This window comes from Rhincodon typus, chromosome 2 (assembly GCF_021869965.1).
Source record: "Rhincodon typus isolate 14 chromosome 2, sRhiTyp1.1, whole genome shotgun sequence".
NCBI classification, from domain to species: domain Eukaryota; kingdom Metazoa; phylum Chordata; class Chondrichthyes; order Orectolobiformes; family Rhincodontidae; genus Rhincodon; species Rhincodon typus.
In genome coordinates, this window is record NC_063333.1 from 58554587 (window position 1) to 58572388 (window position 17802).

A 17802-nucleotide genomic window follows, 5' to 3' on the forward strand; every position below is an offset into this window, starting at 1 on the left:
CTGTGACTGGGCTGCTTTTTCTGTTGTGTTCTTTTACCTGAAAGGAATGTATATTTGTTACAATGCTTGCATTAGTTCCTTAAATATTAGCCATTACTCCTCTATTGTCATGCTCTTTAATGAAGTTTACAGAATCACAGAGGTGTTACAGTGTAGAAGGAGGCCACTTGGCCCATTGTGCCTGCACATCTAATTGAATGAACCTATCACAGCTGGCCTAGTCTTTACAACTTTGCAGCTTCCTTTGTTTAAATTTAAGACCTTAATTCCAGATTGAACTACTTCAATTTCTATCAAAATGAAGAATTCTATCGTGTTGTGGTCACTGACTTCTTACAGATCTGTCATAGCAGGTTATTAATAACTCATGCTCATTGCACAAACTAAGTCTCGGGTAGCCTGTTCTCTAGTTTTCAACATACTATCTCATGCACGCTTTAGGAATTCATTCTTCACAGTATTATTAGTAACCTCGTTTGCCCAGTCTATGTGTAAAGTCACCCATGATTACTGAGGCACCCTTGTTGCATGCATCTCTAACTTTCTGTGCCAATATCCTTTCTAACTATTATATGGATTTTATCATTCACTAACAACTCCACCCCAGCTCCTTTTTACCCATCCTTCCTAAGGATTGAATACTCTTGGATGTTTAGTTCCCAGCCTTGGTTACCCTGCAGCCGTGTCTCTGTAATTACAATTATACCTGTTTAGAACTATTTGTGCTGTTAGTGCATCAACCTTATTGTGCATTTACATATAGTACCATTAGAGGTGATACAATGTGAAAGTGAGAAACAATGAACAAATGCTTCGTCACAAAGTGTTAACTTATCAACACTTTATTATTATCCCCTCTTTCTATCTCTTGGGTAATGCTTATTGTGTATATATGTTTTGTAAAAGTTTAACTGAAACTCATTAACTAACTTTGAAGACAGTTGTCCTAAACTTGTAGCTCATATTTTCAAAGACCCTTGCTGAAACCATACTAATTTTCTCAAATTAGGTCTGAATGAATGTGGTTTATTGTTAGCTACGATTAGAAGAATTGTCACTTTGAAAAATATTATCTCCATAATTTTTTCCAAACGACCATTATCCTACTGCTGTTTTAAAGTTTTAAAATTTCACTGCCTTTCTAATGAATAATAGAGTATATTTTACTCTATTTACTCAACAGGATAATGATGTGCAGATTCTCTTCCTTTCTTTCCAGTTTTAACAATAAAAGACCAACTCTAAGACAATGAGCAGTTCACAGCCAAATACCATAGACTGATTACTGTTCTTGCCATTGATCCTAGCGGTGCATAACCTTGAGCTACATTATGGGTTCAGGACTGATCTAAATTGAGGTTATTTATTTTAGATTGTGCTATTCTATATCTTTAAAGGTAAATGGAAAATCAGATAAGAGCTTTTTATTTTGAAGTGATTTAATTTTAATTCTTTTTCTTACTAATTAATATTTAATTATTTTTCTTACATGATAGCTGCATGTTTTATGTGTATGACACAGTGCATGAGAGAGAAAAGGAATTTAAGTAATAACAAAATGTAATTGATCTCGTAGTACAAAGGAAATTATTCATGATGTTCAAAATTATTATTTTGCACATATGATAAATAATATATGATGACATTCACAATTATTTATACTTAGAGAGATCTTTTACAAAACATTAGAAGCAAAAATGATAGGTCACATTTTTTACCTTAAAAAACACAATTATCACAACTTTCTTGAGGCCCAAAAATAGTTACAGCAGACTGTGATGTGAAATTTATTGTGTTCAGTTCTGCAGCTGTAGGCATAATTTACCACTCTGGGGTCATCTCTTGAGTGCTGGCTCAAGGCGGTCACAGAATGACTGTAGGGCATTCTGAAGGGAGAGATGAAGAGCCAGAGGTCATGGTCCATGTTGAAACCAAGTACAATAAGTCCTACAAGCAGACTTTAGGGAGTTAAGTAGGAAATTGAAAAACAAAACTTCATAGGTAATAATCTCCATATTATTCCTCGTGCCATGCAGCAGTGAGTGTAGGAATAGCAGGATATCTGGATGAATGGAAGGCAGGAGAGATAGATTCTTAAACCATTGGGAACATTTCTGAGGGAGTGGGACTTGTAAAAATTGGACAGTTTACACATGAACAGGAACAGGATGAACAATCCTCATGGAAAGATTGCTAATATTGTTAGTGTGGATTTAAATTAAATTGGCAAGGGATGGGATCCTGACAAGTAGATCAGAAAGGAGGGAAGAGAGATGGAACGAGAAATTAAAACACGAGTGAGTCTGGAATGCAGAGGAAACATTGGCTAGATAAGAAAGTAAGTGAGATTAGCAAGGCTAAATGGAACATATTTTAATGCAAAGATCCTGAGGAATAAGCTGGATGAACCAAGGGCACAGATAGGTATGTGGGGGTACGATATCACAGTTATGACTGAGACTTGGCTGAAAGATGGACAGGATTAGCAGTTTAACATTCTTGGTTATAAGTTATTCAGAAAAGATTGAGAAGGGGATGGAAAAGGAGGGGATGTTGCAGTATTGATCAAGGATTTATAGCAGCAAGGACGGATGATATCTTGGAAGGGTAATCAAATGAGGCCGTATAAATAGAAGTAAATATAATATTAATGTAAATTGGCGTTAATGGTAGATGTGCGTAGTAGAAAATAGGTAAGCTTTGCTGAGGGCAAACCCATGCAATCAAGACACTGGAGGGGCAGGAGAAGGGGTGTAATATGTTTCTTTCCTCTACCACCATTATTGTCCTGATCCTGTTTTGCTCTGAGCACCATCTGTTCCACCCACTCTCCTCTCACTTTGTGAACAGCATCAAAACCATTATTTTCCAGTCCCCTTCCTTTCTGAAGAAGAATCTTATTGGACTCAAAATGTTAATTCTGTTTCTGTTTCCACAGATGCTGCCAAACCTGCTATGTTTCTCCAGCACTGTCTGTTTTTAATATCAAATTTAATATAGTGTGTAAGACTTCTCTAGTCATATGCTCATTCTAGACCAAACTTTTCTCTCTCACTGATGTCAGAGACATATATCCAATTAAATCATGATTTACATGAATCTCATTTCGTCACATCACTCCTGACACCTTTTTCCTTGATTTCTCCCTGTTTCTTTACCTATTCCAATGTTAAATGTTACTTGGATTCAAGGAAATCTGATAACTTACCATCCCTCGTACCAACCTGTATGTATTTGGTCTTGCCTCAACTTGCTGCAGGGCAGCTGCATCTATTGAGGTGGGGCTCATATTAGAGAAGGCAGTCCCAAGTGGCCTTGTCATCCTTCCAAAGAACTACCAAAATGCCAAAAGAGTAGGAGTCAACATCATTGATTAAGTTAATATGTTGAAGAGTGTGATTAGCACCACCCACAGTCATAATGTTGCATGGACATATATAGTCAGTTTGAGACAGTTCTTAGAGAGACATAGAAGGCTTAATTAGCAGCACCGATAGAAGTACTTACCTAACCTTCACAATGTTTGCAGCAATGCAATAAACATCTTATTGTTAATGTTACACAACTCTTGTGATCTCATTAGTCAGATCAAGCAGGTGGATTGCTCCCATATACAACAAACCACAACATGGTGTAAGTGATGGGATACTGGCAGTGATGATAGCAACAGGTCTTCATGTAAACCGAATTTGCTGAGAATGTGCTGAATGTCAAACTCAAAAAGAAAGAAAATAAAATGCAACAGAATGAAATGAAACACAAGCTTGATCCGAAGAAGAGGTGAAGAAGAGCTTAAAGATCTCCAAGGCACAGGTACAGTCTGCATTGTGTAAAGTGCTGGTCTGTAAATAGGCTCTGAGGTCAGTTTTGAACTAGTGAGTCAAATGGCAATCAAGAATTGGTCAGAAAAATCCTAGAGTAAACAAAAACTCAAATAACAGCAAAGTAAAATCAGGCTGCAAATGAAGTAGTCTTAAAAATATTGTAGCTTCAATTGGGTATCATTGCCATTATGAGCTGGAACCATAAGCAGGAACTTGGGATATAGACAAAAAATCCAAAAAAGTTGGAAAGCTGATTTAAGCATTTTTGTGATTCCAGAAAGTAAATTCAGGCCGAGCAGAATTATCTTTTTTGCTGCGGTAAAGAGACTACAGTGGGAGTCATAGTGAGGCTGAGAATTGTGGGAAAACCAGCATACTGCAAAAGAGAGAAAAATGCCACTACTACAAGTTAAGTTTAAAGAAAATAAAAAATGCAAAGTAGAAGACCTAGCAACTATAGCAAGATATGGCATCCCAATTCTTAATGTCAGGAAGATTTAACCAGAGATATGGACTAAATAAGCCACTGAATATGAGAACATATAATTATATTAAGAGCAAGAGAATTACCAGGGAAAGAATGGGGCCTAATAGAGACCGAAGGGGCAATCTGTGTGTGGAGCCAGAGGACATGCATATGATTTTAAATGGACATTTCTCATCTGTATTTACAAAGGAAAAGGACATTGTAGCTGGAGATTTCAGTTGGACTGTCGAAGTTCTGGAGCGGGTTAAGATTCATAAGAAGGAAGTATCTGATGTTTTATTGTGCTTAAAGGTGCATAAATCCCCAGGGCATGATGAGATGTATCCAAGGCTGCTGTCGGAAGGAGAGGAGGAGATTGCTTGGACTCTGGAGGAGATATTTAATACTTTGCTGGCCACAGGTGAAGTGCCAGATGACTGGAGGATAGCTAATGTAGTTCCGTTGTTCAAGAAGGGCAGCAGGGATAGGCCATGTAATTACAGACTGCTTAGTTTGATGTCAGTTCTAGGGAATTAATTGTAAAAAATTCTGAAGGACAGGATTAATCAACACTTGCAAAGGTAGGTTTTGATCAGGATAGTTAGCATGGATTTGCTAGAGGGAGATCCTGTCTGTCTAATTGAGTTTTTTGCAAAGATGACTAAATATATTGATGAGGGTAGCGCACTTGATGTGATTTACATGGATTTCAGTAAAGTCCTTGACAATGTCCCACATAGAAGGCTGGTCTGAAAGGTAACAGCCCATGGGATCCAAGCCAAGTAGGCAAACTGGATCCAAAATTGGCTTGTAAATAGAAGGCAGAGTAGTGGTGAAGGTTGTTTTTGTGATTGGAAGCCTGTGAACCAGCAGTGTACCACAGGACCCTTGCTGTTTTTTATGTACATTAATGACTTGGATGTGAATGTGGATGTATAATTAGTAACTTTGCAGATGACACAAATATTGGTGGCATTGTTGATAGTGAGGAGGATGGTTTCAGGCTGCATACTGATATTGATCAGCTGGTAATTTGAGCAGAGCAATGGCAGATGGAATTTAATCTTGATAAGCATGAAATGATGCATTTTGGAGGTCTAAGAAGGGAAGGATTTGCAGAGTAAATGGTAAGTCCCTAGTGACTACGGAGGAACAAGTCCGTAGATCCCTGAGAGTGTCAGTATAGTTAGATAGGGTGGTGAAGAAGGCATATGGGATGCTTGCCTTCAGAAGATGGGCCATAGAGTACAGGAGCAGGGAAATCTTTTTGTAATTTTACAGAGCATTGGTTAGGTCACAGATGGAATACTGTGTGCACATCTGGTCACCACACTACTGGAAGGATGTGATTGCACTGGAGATGGTACAGAGGAGATACCCAAGATGTTACCTGGCATGGGAAGTCTCAGTTATTGAAGTGTACAAAATTATGAGAGGTATAAACAGAATAGATTGTGAGAATGTTTTCCCTATGGCAGATGTGTCTAAGACCAATGGGCATAGGTTTAAGGTGAGGAGTAAGTAGTTTAGAGGGGATCTGAAGAAAATTCCAGAGGGTGATAAAACTATGGAACGTGTTGCCTGAAATGGTGCTGTAGGCAGGTACTCTTGCAACATTTAAGAAACATCTGGACAAGCTCTGAAAATCCCAGGGCATAATACACTATAGACAAAGTGCAGTACATGGGATTAGTATAGTTTGATATGTGTTGATCAGCATTGACATGGTGGGCCAAAGAGCCTGTTTCTATGCTGTATGACACTATGACAGGCAGGAGACAATTTTTAAGATACAAAATTGTTTCAAAATTAGATAGCAATACTGAAGTAGAACTCTTCTTTAAGCAATTAATGGACAGAAAATAGGAAGTATTAGATCATGTTTGTAGGAGATATGATCAGTAAGTTCATAGATGAAATGAAAATTGATGGTATGGTACGTAATGAGGAGGAAAACCTTAGACTTGTCAGATGGGCTGAACAGTGGCAAATGGAACTTAATCCTGAACAGTGTGATGTGATGCATTTTGGAAGGACAACAAGGCAAGGGAATACATATTGAACAGTAGGATCTAGCAAATAAAGAGGATCAGAGAAACCTCGCATGTTCATAGATCCTTGAAGGCAGCAAAACTGGTGATTAGGATGGCATATGGGATATTTGCCTTCATTAGTCAAGGCACTGAATACAAGATCAAGGAGTTTATGGTGGAGCTGCATATTATAGTAGTTGGTCCTTAGCAGGAATACTGTATGCAATTCTGGTCACCAAAAGTTTGGAAGGAAGTGATTGCATGACAGAGTGTACAAAATAGGGAGGTGGTAGCAGAGTGGACTAGTAATTAAGAACCCCAGGTTATTTGTCCTGGAGACATGGGTTCAAATGTCTTAGCACATTATAATTCTTCATTACTGACTTTCATAGCAGAGGAAGCTCCAGCTACAGGCTTATGAGCAGTATATTTTCAAGAACAGCCAGATGGTTACCGAAGATCAAGGCATTATGCATGCATTGTGAACACTGTCAGGTAAAAAGATAAGATTACAAACATTGTCAATGAAACTCTCTTAATTTCATTTGCATATAATAACTTCACAGAGTACATAATTAGTATGAAAGCGGTTATAGAGACAGACCTCAAATCCTTAGTTTCATTACTTGATGAGAAGGAATTTGTAAGAATCCTTTCAAAACACCAAGGTTTCAATGGATATTGATGAGATTTGCTTATGAAATGGTTTATGTATGAGGTAAAGTGCAAACAACATCAGATGCACCCTGTAGAACAACTATTTATAGTCGTACACGGTGAGATGTTAATTTTATCAAAAAAAAAAGCTTATTATGGCACAATGCCCATCATGTCAGAATAGACTCAAACAAATTTGTCAGATGCAGGATTAGGAATGCATCAAAATCCACCAAAAATGTATAGAGAGTTGGCATACCAATGGTCTCTTTGTATGGTTATGAGAGAGTACTATGAACATAGAATGCACTTTATTGTTGTTGGTAAGATATTACCCCATGATTATTTATTCCAGATTCGCTCAGAGAAGATGTTTAAGAATAGCTTCATCAAGGTCACTTGGGCATCACAGATCCAGAAGAAGCTATCAACCATCAATGTGGTGAAGTTCAAAGAATATGGAAGACATGATTTCAAATTACCAAATATGTGAAAATAAACCAACAATAACAGAGAGAGCCATTCATATCTACTAAATGTAGCCATCTAGGCCATGGGAAAGATTAGGAATTAATCTACTTGTCTTCGATGATCAGTGTCATCAACTACTTATCAAAATAGATTAAAGTTAAAAAAGTTGTATACTATGACTACAGAAACAGTCCTTAGAGTATTGAAAGAGATTTTTGCAATTCATGGAATTTTATATAAAGTTGTTTCTGATAGTAGATCACAATTTGCAAAAGAATACTTCAAGCACTTTGCAAAAAGTAATGGATCTGAGTACATTACAAGTTCACCAAAATATTAACAATCCAATGGTGAAGCTGAATGAGGAATCAGAATTATTGAAAAAGATTTCCAAACAGCACTTTTGAATTACAGATCCATCATAATATAAATGAGGACTTTCCGAATTATCAATGAGAATAAAACTAAAAATTCAACTTCCTATAATACCAAAGCAATTATTTTCAAGATCACAACTCAAGTTATATCGGGGAATCCAAGACAAAGAATCCAGAAAGCAACAAGCTAAGAATTACAACCAAAGATATCATACTGAGAATTTGCCAAAATTATGGGAAGGTCAAAAGATATGGATACACAATCAAAGCAGAGAAGCATTTGTTGTTCAGAATGATAGAAATCAGTAAAGATCTATGTAATTCGTACAGCAGAAGATACAATGAGATGAAACAGCTTGAATGTTATTCCAGTACATCAGAGACATTCATCAGTTACAAATTGGGATGGACCAGAAGTTGAACTTAAAGTTTGATAGGGACAGGAAAGCTCCAACCTTCAGGAAGACTGTCCAAGTGAAGAACCAAGCAGTACCAGAGAGTACAAGTGTGTCTATAAGTCAGGAGGAAACATGATCTTGGGAAAGTTACGAAGCCTCCAAACCAACTAAATTTGTGAAGTCAGAGACATTGAAGGGGAAATGGAATAGTATGTAGATGTAAATATAAAAAGATCAATGTGTAAAGGAGAGTATGAATTATAATCACTGACACCATTAGTGTAGAGACATGGGAGGCTTCTCTCATGGCCGTCATCACCCTTGTAACCTGTACATAGTTGACATAAATGCAATAAACATATTATTGTTTATTCATCTCTTGAAAACTCTACCAGTTAGACCAAAAGATAAATTGATCCCATCTGTATCAACACTGCTCACCTAACACTTGTTAATTGTTTCTTAGGATAATTGAAGATTTTTTGGAAAGAATGTCCAAGATGACACAAATCTCAACTTTAGAATAACATCAACCTTTTGATGAACATTCAAGAATTCAATATATCACCAGCCATATTAGCCTGCCTTATTCCAGCAGTCTATTGATAATAAGCCAGCCAATTTGATTCAGCCATGAATCAGATGTGTTATTTCTGTTGAAGGTCACTATTTAGATATTTTTAATCTACCTGTTCAGATGTGTTGTGATGTACTTCTGGAGCAGGTGGTACTTGAAACCATGGCTCCTGGCTCAGAGGTAGGAACACTACCACAAGAGTCCCAATGGTGACTATAGATCTTTAGGTAATTTACAAGCCAATGTGGTAATGAATATGGTTGTGACTTAGCACCTTCAATACCTCTGTTCACAACAGGAGTTCCCAAAGCCTTGAGTCTGCCAGCTTGGGCTCTTTTTGAACTTGGGTAGATGGGACATACCTCAAAGGGTGTAAGTGTGTATTTCATGTTGACCAAACAAACTTTACCTGCATACATTTTTCAGGAACTCAGTTGACAGGCTTTAAAGTATGGGGATGGAATTCTGTGCTAGCAAATCATTTGTCTGCCTACAAATAATGTGGGATATAAATGTTAAATTTCAAATTCATTTGGTGTCAAAAATAAAGTAGATGTAAGTTCTCTCTGTTGTCTTTGAATTTTTAAAAAAATATAACCCACTAAACTAAACTGGCAATGATTTGTGACTTTCTGCATATGTATCTAAAGAACAACTTATTGCTTTGAATCCTTGGGCTAACAGAACATAGGAATATTTCCATTATTGAGTCATATTCACTGTAAATCTATTTTACCACACTACGAAATAGTTGCATTTGTTTATAGACAGCATGAATTGAATTCAGCCATTAGCCTATAGACGTTCAATATCTTCAGTATCAAAACTAGCTGTAGCTACTATTGTAGCTTCTATTGTATAATTGGAAATAATGAATTATCTGCTTTTACCATAACTTCCTCTTGGCTGGTGAACTCCAGATACATCCTTGCCAGATTTTGTTTCCCTAAATACTTGAACATGAGACAATCTCTCTGGACAAGTTTTTCACATGCTGGTTAATAAGGAGGTGGGGATATTGTCAGATGATTCAGCATAGCCTTGAACTGCAGACATTGGTAAATTTAAAAATTGGGTGAATTCAACTTGTTTTCTTTTGGAGTTCAGAAAATTAGGTTTAAGTGGTTATTTAAAACATTGTGCTAAATCATCACAAGATGGCACTCTAACATTAAGAAACATTTTCCTGCAGGTTGACAAACTTTAGAACTATTTGAGTATACACTTAAAAAAGAATCAGGAATTTTGATTGTTACCAGCTGTATGTTGGACTTGGGTGCCTTTTTGTTTGAGCAGTAGGAATATGTGGAAGTGGGATCCCCTGTGGCGCTTTGGTCACAGTCACAACCCTGCTTGTGACTCTAAACAACCTGTTTCCTATTGATTGCTTATTTTTTCATTACAACGATTGACTGTATCAGTTCCCTTTACCGGGTTGTTTCTGTTCATGTAATTGCTTGTGGCTCTGAAGCCTACCTAATTCTCAGAAATGACATTGCTGCAAGTAATATGGAACATTTTAGATTCTAGATAATGCTCCTGTATCAGAAACAGATCATAAACCTCTTACAGTAATTCCATTTAATTCATTATCCTTTGTTTAGTCAGAAAACTTTAGGATACTGCTAAACAGAGAGAAAGTGGAATGTTTTGGAATTAAATTATTTTTGACAGAGTTCAAATATTATGTGCTTGGTCACCAATCAATTCAAGAACCGGTGCCTGGTCAGTGCTAGACCACTAGCAACGGTGTGAACAAACTAAAAGGCAAGCAACATACTTCACTCTTTAATTTTTGTGGCCAGATTTGAATTGTAGTCTGACATTTTTAACTAAGTTACTGAGTTTTGCTCATGGGATCAATCTTTTCCTGGTAGTAAATAGAACTAAGGCCTAATAACTACTAGTGCAACAACTCAGACTTAGCTATTTTGTTTTGGTTTATACAGCAAATTCAGTCTTTCCAGCTGAAATAAAGAAGTAAAGCCACAAAGAATGTACATTTAATCAGAAAATTGCCACTTGTCTCTGATTATTGAGAAACAGCATTACTTAGAAAAAAAAGTTAAAGAGAATCTCTCATTATGTGGTTTGTAAACATAAGGGAATATTTTCCTCTGTATTCAATTTTTAGTCCTGTGTGCTAAAGTGTACTCACATAAATTCCTGTCTGCACTATTTTAGTTACATTGTTTAAAATAAGTGGGTTAATTACTATGTTAAAATAGCCATCAGTTCTTATCATAAACATGAAGCAGTGCAGGGAAAAGAGCAGAACTAAAAATAGACCCACTCATCCTCTGGATGAACTATCTGATCAAACTCACTACTCTGTGCTTACTACTTAATATAAATGCACTTCATTTTATTTGTATTGAGTAACTTGCAAATACTACCTTCAAAATAAATAAGAGCACACCAACAACATGCATTATATTTTAATGCAGCACAAATGGCCCAGATCTTCAGGTCAGCATCAATGCTGTTTGTGACGATAGTAACAACCCTTTTCTGTCCTTGCAGCTGGGTCTTCAAGTTTCAACTACATCAACAATGCTTTTCCTGTAGGGGTGTGATCAAGAAGTTTGTAGGTGATGCAAAAATTGGTACGATGGTAAATAGTGAGGAGGATAGCCAAAAACTGCAGGTTGATAATTAATGGACAGGTCAGGTGCACAGAACAGTGGTAAGTGGAATTCAATCCAGAAAGGTGTAAGTTCATTTGAAGTAGTTTAACAAGACAAGGGATTTCATTATAAATGGTGAGACTCTGGAGAGTACTGAAGATCAGAGGGACCTTGGTGTACCTATCCACAAACCCTCGAGGTCACAATGCAGATAGGTATGCTGGTTAAGATGGCAAGTAGAAGACTTGCCTTCAGTAGCCAAAGCATGGAATACAAGAGCAGGGGCATTATGCTGAAGCTGTATAAAACGCTGGCTAGGCAATAACTGGAATACAACAGCATACAGTTCTGGTTACATGATTGGAAGGATGTGCTTGCTCTGGTGAGGAAGCAGAGGAGATTCACCAGGATGTTGCTGAGCTATGCTCTAAATTCTGAGCTATGATGAATGATTGGACAGTTTAGGGTTATATTCCTTAGAGCAGGAAAGGTTTAGAAGACCCGATAGAGGTTTATAAGATTATCAAGGTCAGAGATAAGATGGTTAGAGAGATACTTTTTCTGTGAGTGGGGGAGGGTTGAGGGGGGGAGCGAGGGGCGTGCAGTAAGCAGGGGACATGTATTAATGTAAGAGGGAGAAGACTAGTAGGGGAGTTGAGGAAGAACTCTTTTTAACTCAGAGGCTGCTGGGAGTTTGGAATGTGCTAATCTGAAAGATGGTGATTCAAAACGTTTGAAACATTTAAGCAGTAGTTCGATATTCACTTAGATGAGTCCAATGCCTTCCTTCTCTGTTGCAAAGATTATGAATCTATGACTTTCAGTGAAGCCAAGGGGAAGTGGAATAGTAGGAAAGATATTCCCCCTTTTTAATAATCAGCTGTCGTGTTTATGTAAGATTTTAAAAGTTTTAAGTGTTTTAATCGAACGAGTGAGAGAATGACTGGATGTGTTGGGTTGGCATTTGGCTTGGATATGTGTGGAGATTCTCAGGTAGGGTTACAATGGTGTGTGTCGGGTAAGTATCATGTGATAGGCCCAAGAGTTTGAGGCATTTTCATAGCATCCCAGACATCGCAAATCTGCCCATCAGAAGTTTATACTTCCTGGACAATTGTTGTACCAAGAGGATGATTTCAGAACTTCCAATGGGTCCCAATGTGCCACAGCAGTGGACATCTCAACATAAACTGCTGTTGGTATTGGATGATCTGGTGTCTTAAAAATCTTTCCAATAATTCAGATCACGTGTATTACCAAAGCTACAGAAAAATTGACTCAATTTACCATTTTTAAGTTTTAACAAGCACTAATTCTCCGGGTTCAATCAGCTGAGCATTAGAACTAAGTTATAGTGCTACTTCTTCATTCAATGTGTAACATGTGTGGTCAAAATACCATGTGATAAATGGTTATACCATGTTCATGAAGTCAGAATGAAAATGAAACTATGAGCCAGAAGCAAAAGATAAAGGTCGGACAGATGTGGCCTGGTGCTGGTAATAGTTACTCTCAACAGCTGCATACATAAAGAGCAACATGCAAACATCTCATCTACATATCTACAAGAACTTACGTACAAGAATGTAAGTAGCATCCTCACATTTCCCCTGTGTATCTGACGACTCTTGATCTGTCACTACAATTCTGGCATTCTTCAAAGTACTCTAAATAAAAACCGAAAGAATTGTAGATGTTGGAAATCAGAAGCAAAAACAGAAATTACTGGAAAAGCTCAGCAGATCTGGAGGCATCTCTGGAAAGAAGTCAGAGTTAATGTTTCTGGTCCAGTGACTCTTCTTCAGTTCTTCAGGCATTCTTCAGAACTGAAGAATGGTCACTGGAGCTGTAACATTACTTCTGATTTTTCTCCAAAGATGTTGACAGATCTGCTGAGCTTTTCCAGCAATTTCTGTTTTTGTTTCAAAGTATTCTAATCCTACACCAAAACCTACCCTATTCAATGAAAATTTAATTACTAAATGTAATAAAAATAGGAAACAGATAGACTGACAGTATCTGGACAGAGAAGTCATCTTTCATCAGAGTCACCCTTATTCATCAAAGTCACCCTCATTATTATCCATATCTGGCTCCTTCTCCATATTTACTGCCAAGTTTGCTGATTTTCTTTCCCACAATTTTCTGTTTTTGTTTCAAACTTCCAACAGTTTTTACCTCAGTTCAAAATAAAGTTGAAATTTTAAAGAAAATATATTTTAAATTAAAAATAGAAAAGAAAGTGAATCTACACTATAGTATTATGTGCAGAAAATCCTTAACATTCTTCTGTAATGTAATCTGTGATGGAAGTCCCCCTTTATACAATTTCCTTCCCTCAGTGTAAAACATTATGCACAATAATTTCTTATACAGAACCATTTAGAAATAAAAAAAACAAAAATGATGGAAATACTCAGCAACTCTAGCAGCATCTCTGGACGTAGAAGCCAAGTTAATGTTTTGAGTCCAATATGACTCTGCTTCAGAATTGAAAGAAAATAGAAAACATTTTCAGCACACTTTGATTCCTTAGGGTGTAAAGGGTAATGGCAGAGCTTCAGGCCATTTTAAACCAGTTTCCCGACAGACTTTTTCAAGGGTATTTTTTAGGGTCTACAGTAGTACTACCAGGGAGAAGGGTGGCGGGGTTTAGTGAGGGAGCTTGGCGGAAGAAGATATTTGGCTTAGAGAGTAACATGACCTCGTGCCCAGTGCGGCAAGTGGCAGTAAAATGTTGAGTTGCTGCCGAATTTAGTAGCAGTAAAACTGCATGGGGAGCCAAAATGATAGATTTGTGGTCTAAAACAACAGGGTTGGATTCTTCTAAGATGACAGCAGTGGCAGCAACAGCACGCAGACAACCAGGCATTCCTCTAACAATGGGAGGCAGCTGAACCGAATAATATACTACCGGTCACTTGAGTTCACCATGTTCTTGAGTCAGTATGCCATTTGCAAACCCTTCCTTTTCACTAACATAGAGTGCAAAAAGCTTGTTGTAATCTGGAATACCCAGGGCAGGGGCTTGCGTCAGCACAGTCTTAAGCTCGGCCAAGGCTCTGTGACATTCTTCAGTCCATTCAATTTCATTGGGATGTCCCCGCAAGGTAGTCTGCTGAAGGATGGCGTCCATGCATCAGTACTCAGGCATCCATTGCCTGCAATAATTAACCATACCAAGAAAGAATAACATCTCTTTCTGTGTACTGGGCAAGGGGGCTTTCAGCACTGCTGTGACCCATTCAGGACCCAACTGATGTGTGCCGTTCTCCAAAATAAAGCCTAAGTACCATACAGAAGGCTGACAGAGCTGCAGTTTCGAGGCGGAGACATGGTGTCCTTTAATCGCCAAGTGAGAGAGTAAAGCAACTGAGTTTTTTTCACAGCTGACATAGTCAATAGAGGCGATTAATAAATCGTCGGCATATTGTAGTACCATACTGTTACAGGGCAGAAAGAGTTCGAGAAGGTCTGCACTGACAGCGGCAGCCTAGACGGCCAGGTTCTCAGAATAGCCTTGGGGAAGCCGGGTCCACATAAACTCTCTGCCACTGTAAGTAAATGCAAGAAGTTCTTGGCTATCCTCATGCAGAGAAATAGAAAATAAGGTGGGCAAATTATTGGAAAGTGCTCTGAGAGATAGGATTTATGATCACTTGGAAAGGCACAGTTTGATTCGTGATACTCAGCATGGATTTGTGAGGGGTAGATCATGCCTCACAAACCTTACTGAATTCTTTGAAGAGGTGACCAAACATGTGGATGAAGGTGGAGCAGTGGATGTGGTATACATGGATTTAAGTAAGGCATTTGATAAGGTTCCCCATGGTAGGCTCATGCAGAAGGTAAGGAGGCATGGGATAGGGGGAAATGGATTCAGAATTGGCTGACCCTTAGAAGACAAAGGGTGGTAGTGGACGGAAAATATTCAACATGGTGCTCAGTTACAAGTGGTGTACCACAAGGATCTGTTCTGGGTCCTCTTCTATTTGTGATTTTTGTAATTGATTTGGATGAAGGAGTGGAACAGTGGATTAGCAAGTTCATGGACGATACGATGGTGGGTCATGTTGTGGACAGTGCGGAGGGCTGTTCTAGGTTATAAAGGGACATTGATAGAATGCAGAGCTGGGCTGAGAAGTGGCAGATGGAATTTAACCCTGAAAAGTGTGAGGTGACTCATTTTGGAAGGACAAACTTGAAAGCAGAATACAGGGTTAATGGAAAGATTCTTGGCAGTGTGGAGGAGCAGAAGGATCTTGGCGTTCATGTTCACAGTTCCCTGAGAGCTGCCACCCAGGTGGATAGAGTTGTTAAGAAGGTGTATGGTGTGTTAGCTTTCATCAATAGAGGGATTGAGTTCAAGAGCCGTGAAGTTATGCTTCAGCTATACAAAAGCCTGGTTTGGCCACATCTGGAGTATTGTGTCCAGTTCTGGTCACCTCATTACAGGAAAGATGTGGAAGCGTTAGAAAAGGTGCAGAGGAGATTTACCAGGATGTTGCCTGGAATGGAGGGAAGGTCTTACGAGGAAAGGTAGAGAGAGCTAGGGCTTTTCTCTTTAGAACGACAAAGGATGAGAGGTGACTTGATGGAGGTGTACAAAATGATCAGAGGTATAGATAGAGTCGACAGCCAGAGATGTTTTCCTCGGGTGGAGGTGGCTTTTACGAGGGGACATAGTTTTAAAGTGAAAGGAGGTAGATATCGGGGAGACGTCAGAGGTAGGTTCTTTACTCAGAGAGTGGTAGGGGCGTGGAATGCATTGCCAGAGAGGGTAGTGGAGTCGGCCTCATTAGGGGCATTTAAGCGACTATTAGATAGGCATATGGATGATCGTATAAGGTAGCGATGGAGGTTAGATAGACCTTAGGTTTAGGGTAAAAGTTCGGCACAACATCGTGGGCCGAAGGGCCTGTACTGTGCTGTACTGTTCTATGTTCTAAGGATGAGCAGAGGTCAATTACTGTGTAGCAAGTCGAATCGGGGGTAAGGAGGACAAAATAACATTGGTGTCAGAGACCACGGGAGTGACAGGCAGCACAATCTGATTGATGGCACATAGGTCTTGGATTAAACGCCACTCGCTCTTCCTACCAGGTTTAGGAATAGGCAAAATGGGGGTGTTACAGTGACTTTGGGCCGGGCGCAAAACACCTCAGGACTGGATTCCCAAGTATCCTTAAACCTAGCAATGAAGTCTGTCAGCTTCTCCCCCTTTTTCTGAATGCAATGGGTCATCTCACTAAAATCACTGTAAAGCCTACCTCCATTAGTGATGGCATCTTTAACACAAGTCCAGAGCCAGGTACCTCTACTCTCGTTTCCCTGATACTGAAGGTCATCATTAGGGGCCCAGTCACCCTCGAGCCCCGGTGGGACAGCAAACGAATCTTTAACAGCTGGACAGGAAGTGCCATACGCAACCGTCAACAGTAACAGCACATCACCGGGCAGGGGTAATAAATCTGTACTAACCAATTATGAAATGGGATGGGTTTTTTTTAGGAGGTTCGGGGCTTCATTTATCATACTTTGGATCTCCGAGGGGCTCCTGGGCGTAATACAGGAACTTTCCCTACCATTATGCGGGGGTATTGTTCAACCATACTACTAACGGGTTCCTTAGGAACACTTTTGGGGGTATCCTCCCGTTCGGCTGCCCGACGCTTTCTGGTCTGGACCCCGACTGTGTTCGAAGAAGTGACCTGAGGTGGGCTAGACAGTGGGTCCTTCTTATAGTGGGGAGGACGGTCCTTAAGGGCAGCTGCCAAGAGAATATCATCCATAACCTGATCCTTGCTTTCTTTAAACTGTTCTAACTTTGGATACATTCCCGTGGCAGGAACACTAGGCTTAATATTCTTTCCATCACCAGTAGCCTTATCTTTTTAGGCTTTCGGGGTTGATGGCACCTGGCCACTTCCAACCATTTATCAAAACAAGTAATCATATAGTTTTAATCCCAGTTTGGGTCTCCGTTCTCACTTTTCCAAAACTGTATCTTTTTCAAATCAACCATCCGTACAAATCACAAGAGAACATAACAGAGTACCTGCTGTCTCCTGTTTCCAGCCAAACCTTATGGGCAGGTGATCCAGAAGGAACCAGCGGGTCCCCAAGCAGCTTGCTGTTTCTGGATTTCCTGAATCCTCCTTGAAGTTGCCTTTTTCAGTTTCACAGGAAACTCTTTTGCCTCGGGTCTCTTGGCTTTCTTGCTTGTTTGGCTACCCATTATTTAACAAGTCCCACTTACCAAGCGATCAAACTCTAAATTTAAATGAGTGTTAACAATTTATAATTATGTATCTTAATGCTATAGTTTCTTATACATTAATCTTACAAACTAATTCACCCTTCTCCAGCCCC

General features: G+C 39.0%; 1 long non-coding RNA gene across 1 annotated transcript; it reads right to left on the reverse strand.

Annotated features, from left to right (window-relative positions):
- Window positions 1–1439: 1439 nt before the first annotated feature.
- LOC125486357 lies at window positions 1440–17790 on the reverse strand. Its single transcript, XR_007265037.1, has 4 exons — window positions 17489–17790; window positions 13011–13097; window positions 3225–3334; window positions 1440–1886 (listed from the first exon to the last, which is right to left on the reverse strand). It is a non-coding gene; the product is annotated as an uncharacterized LOC125486357 (long non-coding RNA).
- Between the last annotated feature and the right edge of the window lie 12 nt (window positions 17791–17802).